Source organism: Thalassophryne amazonica, chromosome 2 (assembly GCF_902500255.1).
Source record: "Thalassophryne amazonica chromosome 2, fThaAma1.1, whole genome shotgun sequence".
NCBI classification, from domain to species: domain Eukaryota; kingdom Metazoa; phylum Chordata; class Actinopteri; order Batrachoidiformes; family Batrachoididae; genus Thalassophryne; species Thalassophryne amazonica.
The window spans coordinates 128,012,402-128,021,774 of record NC_047104.1 but is presented as its reverse complement, the minus strand read 5'-3'; positions in this window follow the sequence as shown (position 1 = coordinate 128,021,774).

Sequence of the window (9,373 nt, the reverse complement as noted above, 5' to 3'; positions counted from 1 at the left end):
TCGCGTTTACATCGAGGGCATTTTTTTCTGTTATCACACACATTAACGAACTTACCGGCGGAAGAACGATAGTTCGGCTGTTTATGCAGGCTGTAACAGGCGGGCGAGCGACACTTCTTGTCACATTCGCTGCAGAATACCAGGTTATTTTTCTCGTAACACTGCGTGGATTCACAAATTTTACAATATGACGGACAATTATGGGAGGCGGGGTTATTGTACCCCTCAAAGCAAAACTCACATACATATCTCACTCCCAAAAATCTCTTTAAATCGGTGATTCCGTAAAAATGATTATTAAACAGAAAAACGAAAAGTTTTCTGCTGCGCCGGTATTCCTGTTTGGAATTTTGTCAGCTTTCTCTCCCCTTCAGCTCTGAAAAACACCACAATTTTACAACCCAGAACGTTTTCAAATGTTCCCACCTACTCTAAAGATACTGGTGTAGCAGCCGTTAATCCGACGCTAATTTGTAACGCCTGCCTGCGCTGCTCCGCCTCGTGCATATAGTCAGATGAGGATTCAATAACTGAACGAGGTTTATCGCTGTTGTCAGGATTATACACGATATTAAGGCATTTGGATTTTTTCCTCAGAACCTCGTGATGGAGGAGGTCATCTATTCTGTGTTTCCCCGCGCTGTTCTGGTTGCGGATGACTTGGACCACTAATTCCAGAGACTCGTCGGATAAAACGTTGGAATTTGATTGTATCAATCGTTCTAACAGATTTTGGAAGCCCGTCACATCGCCCGCGTCGTTATATGAGCTGATCAAAGCGGCCTCATTGTAGACTGAGTCCCCACGAATCTCCATCTGGATAAAGTCCCCGGCCCTGGCGTGTGTTAAAGCCTTTTCGACCGAGTTCTGAAGAGTCCCAACGACGTTACGATAAAATTCCGTGTAGTCAGGAATTTCATCGACGCGGTGGAAATTTAGAGGCTGCCTGATTTCGATATTGTTAAAAGCCGGTCTCCTGATGACGTTAGCAGCCCCACCACCCGTCATGGGAGAGTGTCGGCTGGACCCCGGTCGTGCATCATCCCCGCCTTCCATCAAAACAGAGATTGCCGCGTTTATCTGGGTTAAACGAGCTCTGTTTAAAATATCTTCTCCGTGCGCATTGCGCTGGGAGGGACTTCTTAAAAGTGAAAAAACGCGTGCGTTGTTAGGCATTTGATTTAATTCATCCACCGCGGATTGGACGTGAGGATTAACTTCACATGCGAGGAGGTTTACGGCATTATTTAGAGGAGTCAGACGTACCTGGTTCAACACCGCGGGACCGGACTCGTCTGGAGGCGGGGTGTGCGGGGGGTCAGGGGGCTCTTCAGTATCAGACTGGACCGTCGAATTTATCGCGTTAATCGCAGAAATGATGTAGGGGTTAATTTCTTCCGATTCTCATTCAGCCGCCAAATTGTTAAGAGCATCATTTAGCGGTGTTAAACGAACATGGCTTAAAAGTCTCTCTCCGGACTCGATGTTATTTCAAGGCGGCGAATTTAACGCCTCGGGTAATGGGCCATCTGTTCCAGGAGCGCTCCCCGCTGAGTCGATTATTGAAGCGTTTAAATCCGATACACGTCCGAAGTTATTTTCCCGACCTGAATTCTCTCCTTCCATCTTTTAAAATCTGTACCAGGATGAATCTACCTCAAGAAAATCAATTAATATACCTCTTCAAAATAAATTCTCCCGTTCCATCGGAATAAGAAAAAAAAAAAAAACAGAATACACATTTCCAAAAAAGTTGCGAGATGAGATTAATCCCAGCTCAGAATATCTTCAAGCCTTGTGTCTCGGAGGAAAATAGACAGTCTCCCTCCACCGCGTGCTGAAAAAAAAGAGAAAAACGTTAGTTATTAAATATTTAAAATAAATAAATACATAAATTCCGACTCCTTACCGTAAATCCGTGGATCGTTTTACGGTTCTCTGCCGCTGACCCGCTTCTCCACGGGCTGTAACAGAAAAAATCAGGTTATTCCAGAGTTTTAACCGTGATTTAATTTTGGTCGGTGTACTTACATCTGCGTGGTGAAGTCAGGGGGCTCTGACTTGATTTCTAGAATTAAAATAAATAAATAAATAAAAAGCAGCACCCTCGCAAGCAGATATTCTGTAATATTTCAAATATATTACTGAGGCCGGGTCCGAACGCACTCTGGAGCGTCTGCGTGGTTTTGTCTAAAAAAGACACAGTTTCAGACCGCGTGCATCATTTAAAAACAGTCATTTCTATCAAAAAAAGATTACTTAAATCACTTACCCTGAAAGCTGATGTGGTTTTCGCACTCTGCTCGAAGACAAGAAAACTTAATTAAACAACATGATTTTTCAGGACCAGGGGATTTTTTTTACCGCAAATGAATTCTATTTTATATCCATCGCAGGGTCCAGACGCCTTCACTCTTCACCGGTCGTAGTGGAAATGAGCGGTGACTCCTTCCCACAGGGGGACGTAACTGAGAAGAAACTTTGTTTTTTCCGCCTTCATCACCTCGGGCGGCATCTCCGATCAGCGGGTGTCCCGCAGTCCCTGATCGACCGGATAATATCTTAAAAGAAACTGCATCTATCTTGAGTAAGAATAAGCTTTGTTTTTCCATCTTCAAACAAGCCCAGCGAACGACTCCGTCATCAGGAAATCAGATGTAATAAAACATTCAAGCTTCAACCAAAGATTCAAGCTTCTCTACTATGTTATAAAAGACCATCCGGCGTGACACCCCCACTGCGCAGGTCACACACACACACACACACACACACACACGCACACACACACGCACACACACCCCCAGACAGACACACACGCACACAGCTAGCGTCTGCAACAGGTATTACAGCCGTGGGGTCATGTTTCTGTGAGGAGCTCTATGCGTGGGTATTTGACCATCTTGCTGCAAAGACTTACAGCCGTTACAGCCGTGAGACGGTTATTTTTAACCCTTCTTTAATTTAAGAATTAAAAAACAGAAAAGGAGACGCATTAATTTAAGAATTAAAAAATATTAAAGGGGTATTCAAATATTCATGTTTAATCACTAAATTGAAGAAAACCTCCCATAATTGTGCAAAAGATACGGGTATTTTTTAATCCTTCTTTAATTGAGGCATTAAAAACCATAAAAGGACGCACTTTAATTTAAGAATTAAAAAATATTAAAGGGGTATTAAATATTAGACACTGATTTATGTTTAATTATTTCAGAATTACGAGGTCTGTCCATAAAGTATAGGTCCTTTTTTTTTTTTCAAAACCTATATGGATTTTATTCATATGTTTTTACGTCAGACATGCTTGAACCCTCGTGCGCATGCGTGAGTTTTTCCACGCCTGTCGGTGACGTCATTCGCCTGTGAGCACTCCTTGTGGGAGGAGTCGTCCAGCCCCTCGTCGGAATTCCTTTGTCTGAGAAGTTGCTGAGAGACTGGCGCTTTGTTTGATCAAAATTTTTTCTAAACCTGTGAGACACATCGAAGTGGACACGGTTCGAAAAATTAAGCTGGTTTTCGGTGAAAATTTTAACAGCTGATGAGAGATTTTGAGGTGATACTGTTGCTTTAAGGACTTCCCACGGTGCGGGCGGATTGCAGCGTCGGCTCGCAGCCGCTGCGACGCTCCGCCACAGGAAAAACACCTCCGTTGGAAGCCTTAAGGACAAGTTGGAACATGTCCAGCTGTTAAACAATTTCTCATATACTCACTCCACTGAAAGCCATCAAAAGCCACCTGGATTTTACAAATGGTTATCAACACGGAGGTGTTTTTCCTGTGCCGCCGCACCGCGCCGGCTGCGTCCCAACGCGCGGACCCGTCCACACGTCTTTCATTAAAAAAATCTCTTTTAACAGTGGAATATCCGGATAAAATGCTGAAACCGACTTCTTCTGAAACTTCTCTGTTCTCTCACGACGTCCTGGATCAATAGAGCCTGAAATGTGGAGGTTTTCAGCTTGAAACAGGCTGACGACGGCGCCCGGGACCGCTGCGCGACGTCAGTCCTTAAAGCGACAGTATCACCTCAAAATGTAGCTGAACTTTCAGGTCTTCTTTTTCATAAAATCCTCCTCTGTACCACTTCATCATGTAGCTGTATAACTCTAGTCAGGACTAGTCAGGATTGATGGAAAAATGAATGCACCAATGTACAGAGACATCCTGGATGAAAACCTGCTGTAGAGCACTCTTGACCTCAGATTGCAGCGCCAGTTCATCTGTTAGCAGGGCAATGACCCTAAGCACACAGCCAAGGTATAAAAGAGTGGATCCAGGACAACTCTGTGAATGTCCTTGAGTGGCTCAGCCAGAGCCCAGAGCTGAATCTGACTGAACATCTCCAGAGAAATCTGAAAATGGCTGTGCACCGACACTCCCCATCCAACCTGATGTAACTTGAGAGGTGCTGCAAAGAGGAATGGGCAAAACTGCCCAAAGGTAGGTGCACCAAGCTTGTGGCATCATATTCAAGAAGACTAGGCTAGTAATGGCTGCCGAAGGTGCATCAACAAAGTATCGAGCAAAGGGTGTGAATTCTTAGGTACATGTGATTTCTTAGTTATTTAAAAAAATCAAAAAACTTTTTTCATGTTGGCATTATGGGATGTTGTGAGTAGAATTTTGAGGGGAAAAAGTATTCAATTCATTTTGGAATAAGGCTGTAACATAAAATGTAGAAAAAGTAAAGCATTGTGAATATATATATATATATATATATATATATATATATATATATATATATATATATATATATATATATATATATATACACGTTTTTACTCCCACTCATCTGTGTCACCTTTGCAATTGCTCTGCACCACACTGTGCACCACTATTTGAGAACCAGTCCTTTACAGATGAAAGCCCATATCTTCAACAGGTATTGCAAGTGTTGTCTGTTTTGTGGTTCTTTCAAAGAACAAATAAAAGTAATGATGCTGAGGGCAAAGAGTGGGCTAACCCACAGAAATAGAAATCTGTTGTTTTCTTTTCCCATGGCGCCAAAAACGCACTCAATGTAAGATGGAACAAAACAAGTTTCTTTGTTTGAATTTTACACATCTCACTCAAGATAGCATTAAAATAAACAAAAGGCTCAGTTAAAGAGTTTCTGTGATAAAAAAGAAAGAACTCAAATTAGATTAGTGCAGAAGTGCAGCCTTGAGAGTGAACAGTGGCTCAGCTTGTAGGCGGAACAGCATCACAAGCTGCAGGCTTCAGATTGCGGATAATAGCCCCGCTGATGTTTTCCTCTCTGTGAGTCAGCTGCAACTGAGGTGAGCTGTAAAGTGTACAAATCACTCGTCATTATCTTCATTGTTCTGAGAGGACGTGTGGTATATCATTAAGAGATTTTTTTAGTGTAATTAGAAATTTGGATAATTGCAGTTCTTCTGGCTGCTTTGCATTACTTTTGCTATGCAAGAAAAATAAATGTTGAAAGAGTGAGAGATTTTAAATTAGCCTACACATTCTAAAATACTTCTTTCTTATTTTGTCACCCTCAGGCCGCTGAAGAGAAAAACAGCAGTTATTTTTAAGCTTGGCTAAAGCACTATGAATGTTACCCCCCGCTCCCAATACATACACACACACACACACACACACACACACACTTTTTTGTCATTTTAAAGATTTCTTTTGCAACTGAATACAATAAGCAGTGATTTTCAGATTGAATCGATAATAGCAGCAAAATTCATGTTGCACTTCCAGTGATGTTCTTGTAAGATAATATACTTTTGTCCCAGCTTCAAGTGATAACACAACAGTAGCAAATCATTTCTGAAGAATCTGAGTGCTTTTTACAGACCAAAATGTTTCAAATTAAAGTGACAAGTGTTGATGTGTTTCATTTGTAGTTAGTTCATTAATAGAAATCTTGACAGGTTTGTATTGTGATTGGGGGTTTTTTGTGATGTGGTAGATTTTAGATATGTTTAAACCTGAACTCTGGGCTAATTTTGAGGCCAGCCAAGGACAAAGAGCAGATAGCTCAGTGATATCATTAGTTGGACTTCCAATGTGTAGCTCTTGGTGAGAATCGCTTTTCAGCTATCAAGATAATTCATTCCACCCAGCTGCAAATGGGTATTGGAATTTGGTGAGGAAGTAACCTGTGTTGGACAAATGTCACTTCCAGTGGGAGTACCAGACTGTAATCCACATGATTTTTTTTCTTTTATTTGAATTTAACCAGGTTAGTCCCATTGAGATTGAGATGTCTTTTACAAGGGAGACCTGGATAACTGCCAAGTTTCCAATTCACTTAACCCTCTGGGGTCTGAGGGCATTTTTGGACAGTTCACTCGCCTGGCATAAATGTATTATTATTGCTGTTAACAGCTCTCCCTGCATCCACAATCAAGTTTTATGTCTCTTTTTTTCAGGACAACCTGTGTAATAAAGTAAATAAAGTGTAATAAAGGTTTACAATCAAAAATAGGTAAGGAAAAAATAAAGCAAAAAATAATTTCCCACACACATTTATTCAAAACACACAGCAAACTATAATAAACAACTGTTTTGACACTTTATAAAGGTAGTTTGAGGTCTTGTGTGAAGGACTGTACAACAAAAAGGTTCAAACAATAAACACAAATGCACATTTTGAACAATATATACAAAATGGTCTATGCGTTTTGTTGTCCATTGATATGGTAAACAACACAGAGAAAGCAACAGAGTTATTCAGTAACATTCACATGCAAACTAGTGGAGCAATCCTGATAGTTACACACTCTTTGTTTGAGCACGTGAGATTGTCATCAAAGGCTCTCCATGTACTCCTGCTTTCACTGATCGCTGTGCGTAATGGCGCAGGGCACACTGAGTATGTACTAATAGTATGTACTCATTGGAGCACCCAGGGGGCTATTCAAAAGGGGCCAACTAGTAACACATCACTCCTGAAAATGATCTTTGGCTTTTCACGTGAGGTAAATCTGCCCTACGATTGGATTTTGGAAAACCATGTGATGGTGAACCAATTCTGATTGGACACTCACATTGCGCACATCATCACACAGCTTCTATGAGGAGTACAAAGATGGCCTATGGCTGGCTCGAAGGTCCACAGAGTTAACTTTTCAGCAAAAAAAAGAGTAAGTTTCTATCTCATATCATTCAAAAGTTATTTATAATTTAGTAAAGCTTGGTCTTAGCCGTCGTATACGACGGCATCAGCCCCAGAGGGTTAACCTGCATGTCTTTGGATGTGGGAGGAAGCCAGAGTACCTGGTGAGAACATGCAAACTCCACACAGAAAGGCCACAGGTGGGAATTGATCCCATGACCTTCTTGCTCTGAGGTAACAGTGCTCACCACTAATCCACCATGCTACCACATAAATTCTAGCATTAAGCAGTATTACCAATGGGGCCTCAGGGCAATATAGGACTTTTCTTCTTCTTCATCTTCTTCTTTCTTTTTCTCAAGAATGAAGAATGAGGTCTGCCTCAGGCATCTGGTGCTTAATCTACACATTCACACATTTGGTCAATAATCACAGAGTCCTGCAAACAGCCTGCTTGGCACCAATGAGCTTTATGTGCCAGGTATGTTGTTTATATGGATTCAGTTTTATTTTGTGTTTGTATAAATTAAATGTAAGGACAGTCTTTTTGATTCGTGTTAAAATAGGCACATACAGTAAAGTCAGGACTTGCTTGAAAATAAGATGCAAAAAGTGGCACATGGGGTGCTCGTGTGGCAACACAATGTTGACTGTTAATCAGATGAACTTATGTTGTACAACTGTTGAATGGAAGAACACTGACAGATATGAGAGGACAAGAAGCAAAACTCAGAGCATGCAGCACCCAAGCCTTAGATGTCTGACATAGTTTCATGCATTTTTTTTAATTCAATGTTTTAATCATACAGTTGTGGACACGCTTCATGGGCATTAATTTTATGCTCATAATAATGTTCTTGAACTGTTCTTTTGCCAGTGTGGAATGATTACACATGTGATCCAGCCCTGGGGAAGGCTTAATTTTTGTTTGCTGTGGTGTCTGCATGTTTTTGTCTTATTTGCTGTGCTTTTTGAGTTCTGCCTCCTCAGTGGTTGTTATGGCAACCCCAAAAGCAACTAACTTTTGTTTAATCTGATGTTGCCTGCAATCAACGCACCTGGGGCATGGAGCTTAATGTGGCCCATAAAAGACGGTGGAGTTGGGCAAAGGGGCAGACAGGGGCAGAGGGGACACGTGCAGGGGGCACGGGAGCAGCATCAGGGGCGGCGTCCTAAGCGGTTTGGCACAGAGAGCAGAGTACAGCAGGAGAGGCTGCCGGAGAAATCGGGAACCGCATCGGTGCAGGCACCACAGGGCCCAGCTGGATTACCGTCCAGAAGGAGCACCACAATGTGGCTCACATGCAGCAGCAGGGGGAACCCTGCCAGGTCCATGATTACAGTTTCTGTGTTTGTAGTGGGTCTTGTCAAGCAAGAGTCTTTGGCTCCAGGAACGTTTCGCTGTGCGTTCGCTGGCCCCCGTGTGTGTGTCTATCAGGTGTAGGGAAGGAGAGATGCCGGCAGAGGAAAGATGAGAGCGGAGATGAGTACCGGGAAGTTGATCACATGCAGCGGCAGGGGAGGAACCCTGCCCCACCTGTGAGTATTTGTGGCGGTGCTTGGAACAATGTAACAGATAGCCTTTGCCGTTTGAAGTACAACTAGTGTTGGTGACATTGTGTTGGCTTTGCCATTAAATTCCCTTGGGCCTAGGGGAAGATTGTGACACACACTGAATGTCAAGAGGACCCTCCCCAAATAAACCAACATCTCAAAGATGCGCATTGGACTGGCTCCACTCACGGACGCTTCGTTTGGGCCCAGACTGCTCACTCTCCACCCACTGGTGTAGTTAGCTTCTTAGTTTAGAGACCGTTCATTTTGAACTTGTGTTTTTATCTTTTTAAATACTTTAAATTATTTGTTAAATAAACCGTTAACTTGTAATGAGTGGTTGCCTTGTTTGTTTGCTATAGCTCTCTTCAATATCAGCTTAAACCCGTCCACTTCATCAAATCCATTTTTTTTTCAAAAAATTAGAATATACCTTACTCTTTACCCTCATTACATACATCATTAATTACTTTAAAAAAATAAGAATTGTGTGCACAAGTTTGAATTCATTTGGGATCTTCTCTGATACACATGGTCAAAATTATACATACAGCCTCAAATATATAAATTCACATCTTTTAATAACTGGTGCTTAAGCTTCTACAATGCCTTTTAACATGCCAAGGCCTAATAACTTCTCGTTAGTGATGGTGATTGATTATGGAATGGTAGGTCAATATCAGTGGAAGTTTTACTTCATTGTCCACGTTACCCACATTTGCCGCAAATATATCATACAT